Source organism: Cervus canadensis, chromosome 8 (genome assembly GCF_019320065.1).
Source record: "Cervus canadensis isolate Bull #8, Minnesota chromosome 8, ASM1932006v1, whole genome shotgun sequence".
In the NCBI taxonomy this organism is placed as follows: Eukaryota; Metazoa; Chordata; class Mammalia; order Artiodactyla; family Cervidae; genus Cervus; species Cervus canadensis.
The window spans coordinates 81,968,234-81,971,992 of record NC_057393.1 but is presented as its reverse complement, the minus strand read 5'-3'; the positions used below and the strand labels follow the sequence as shown (position 1 = coordinate 81,971,992).

The 3,759-nt window shown below is 34.0% G+C and overlaps 1 pseudogene; it reads left to right on the top strand.

Annotated features, from left to right (window-relative positions):
* The first annotated feature begins 2,899 nt into the window (after window positions 1-2,899).
* Window positions 2,900-3,014, top strand: LOC122446940 (annotated as a pseudogene).
* The last annotated feature ends 745 nt before the right edge of the window (window positions 3,015-3,759 follow it).

The window sequence follows — 3,759 nt, the reverse complement described above, 5'->3', positions numbered from 1 at the left end:
TGGATGATGGCGAGAATTGAGCAATGTGAATGTCCTTAGTGCCATTGAACTGCAGTTAAATATGGCTAAAATCATGTTTTATATTATGTGACTTTTACCACCACAACAAAAAACATTAAAAAATTATGTCAGCAGAGTGTCTAGCACTAACTACAGAGCTCTAGGAATATTTTCTATTTATTTTTATTTAATTGGAGGCTAATTACTTTACAATATTGTGGTGGTTTTAGCCATACATTCACATGAATCACCCATGGGTGTACATGTGTTCCCCATCCAGACCCTCCTTTCTACCTCACTCCCCATTCCATCTCTCAGGGTCATCCCAGTGCACCAGCCCTGAGCACCCTGCCTCATGCATTGAACCTGGACAGGTGATCTATTTCACGTATGACAATGTACTTGTTTCAATGCTATTCTCTCAAATCATCCCACCCTCACCTTCTCCCACAGAGTCCAACAATCTGTTCTTTACATTTGTGTCTCTTTTGCTGTCTCACATACAGGGTCATTGTTACCATCTTTCTAAATTCCATATATATGCATTAATATACTGTATTGGTGTTTTTCTTTCTGACTTACTTTTCTCTGTGTAATAGGCTCCAGTTTCATCCACTTCATTAGAACTGATTCAAATGCATTCTTTTTAATAGCTGAGTAATATTCCATGTTTTCTTATCCATTCGTCTGCTGATGGACATCTAGGTTGCTTCCATGTCCTGGTTATTGTAAACAGTGCTGTGATGAACATTGGGGTACACATGTCTCTTTCAATTCTGATTTCCTTGGTGTGTATGCCCAGCAGTGGGATTGCTGGGTCATATGGGAGTTCTATTTCCAGCTTTTTAAGGAGTCTCCACACTGTTCTCCATAGTGGTTATACTAGTTTGCATTCCCACCAACAGTGTAAGAGGGTTCCTTTTTCTCCACACCCTCTCCAGCATTTATTGTTTGTAGATTTTTTGATAGCAGCCATTCTGACCAGCGTAAGATGATACCTCATTGGGGTTTTGATTTTCATTTCTCTGATAATGAGTGATGTTGAGCATATATTCATGTGTTTGTTAGCTATTTGTATATCTTCTTTGGAGAAATGTCTGTTTAATTCTTTGGCCTGTTTTTTGATTGGGTGGCTTATTTTTCTGGAATTAAGGTACAGGAGCTGCTTGTATATTTTTGAGATTAATCTTTTGTCAGTTGCTTAATTTGCAATTATTTTCTCCCATTCTGAAGGCTGTCTTTTCACCTGGATTATAGTTTCCTTCGTTGTGCAAAAGCTTTTAAGTTTAATTAGGTCCCATTTGTTTATTTTTGTTTTTATTTCCATTACTCTGGGAGGTGGGTCATAGAGGATCCTGCTGTGATTTATGTCAGAGAGTGTTTTGACAAAGGAGGCAAGAATATACAATGAAGAAAAGACAATCTCTTTAACAAGTGGTGCTGGGAAAACTGGTCAACCACTTGTAAAAGAATGAAACTAGAACACTTTCTAATACCATACACAAAAATAAACTCAAAATGGATTAAAGATCTAAATGTAGGACCAGAAACCATAAAACTCCTAGAGGAAAACATACTAGAAATATTAGGTATTTAAGCTAATTATGATGCTTATAATAATGATGATAATTATTGCATGGTTTGTCCCATATCCTTTAGATTTACTTTAAGATACAGTGGGATGAAGCTGAAAATAACATTTCCTGTCAATCCCCTATATCTATATAACCAGTAACTACTATGTACCAGGTACTGTTTGAGTCGCTGAGTTGAAGCAGTGAAGAAAACAAAGATCCTGTGCTAATGGAACTTCTGACAGTCATCTCTATTGAGCCTCATTTCCAATGGGATGACACCCCAGTCCTCTGGGTAGATATAGTAAATGAAAAACTATAATTTTCTAGCATGCATTGCTATCAAAGATTTCCCTGAAGTCACATGCCTGCCTTTTCTCAAGGAACTGTACTCCCAGAATAAGCCAACAGTTTACCTGATTCTTCCCTTAGTTATCTAAAGGGCCTCTTATTCTTTGCCTGGATTTACAATTATTTTCATAGGTTAGAAACACAAGTGATGCTCACCCTGTGTTTTTAAGCCTGATCTATATGGTGAAGAAGGTATTCAACATCCTCCTACCTTATTCAGGTAGACTCAAAGTGCACTTTGTGATCAAATCTTGGAAGATTATTTTCAGCCTATATCTGGTTGCCTTATAAATACTGTTGAATCACCCAAGGTTTTACCAGTCGGTGTTTTGCCAGTCTTTACTTTCTATAGTTTTAAAATTTTGTCTCCCTCCAGAAGAATTTTAATTCGAATTTTAGAGAAAACAATGTGGCTCCATTAAAAAGACACCATTTGAATCAGATTGCCATCATTTTCAGATAAAATATTAAATATGTTAAAATCTTGACTACTCATTTGACTTCATTTTCTTCCTGTAATATTTTAGCATGTCTCATTTGTTTTTTAACATTGTGAAGAAATTCTAGCCAAACTTACTTATGCAGCAGCCTTAACATGTAGGTAATTTTATCATTCAGTTGAAACATTCTTTCCAAAATATGACAATATGTTTCTTAATATACCCACTATATTATATTCATATTATTAAATTTATAACTTAATTACAAGCTTACCTAACCTCTAAAATATAGAGTTTTTAGATTATTTCTGACTTCAAGCACATTTTTAAAATGAGAATATTGTCTATTGAAGGTATGACTTTATGTAATAAAAAATAATTATGTGATATTTACTTGAGTCTTGCAACCCAAAGTCTCATTCCCAAGGATATCAGGACCAAAATAAATTAGAGCAATAATCACTATAAATCTAGGGATCATTCTGTAACATTGGACAAAAGATAAAAAACAAACTGGCTTTAAAATTAGATTCAGTGTTGTGTGAAAGGAGAAGGTTGGCACTCCCCTTGACAAGGATGGAAGAGGCCTGACAATATGCATATGGCTAAGGCACTGCCACCTCCTATGTGACATCAACCACTGTTTTTATTGGGGTTGACATATACACATCACTATATATAAAATAGAAAACTAATTAGAACCTACTGTATAACACAGGGAACTTTACTCAATACTCTTGATGATCTATATAGGAAAATCTGAAAGAGAGTTGATATATATATATGTATAACTGATTTCATTTTGCTATATACATGAAACTAACACAACATTGTAAATCAACTGTACTCCATAAAAATATATATACCAGAACACACTCAACAGTTAAATACATGAGAAATGAACCTTTTAAAAATAAAAATAAATGGAATAAAACTAAATTTTAAATAAAATGAAAAATAATAGTTTATAAAGGGTGTTAGTTATCTACAGAATTGTGACTTATTTTATAGATGTAGAATACTTCTTTTACGTTGAGTAAATAATGCAAAAGTAAAATGTTCAAGGTGTGTGTCTTTCGAAAAGATTGGCTCTGAGGAATTTTAATCACTAAAATCTATATCTCAAGCTGAAACACAAGCAATATTTTCCCATTGGGAAATAGGAAGATTCATATTGCAATAATTAGTAATTTTTATCAAAAGAGCTGGAATCCAAGCCCCCTTAACTGTCTGTTTGTACATCTTTTAGATGTTAGGAAAAAAAAAAAAAAAGGAAGAATAGAACATAAACAAGAATTCTATTTTTATGCAGCTATATTCATTATATCTCTTAAATATTCAAGAGGGCATGCCAAGTAAGCAGAGGGATATATGAATTGGAAATTCTGTGGTGA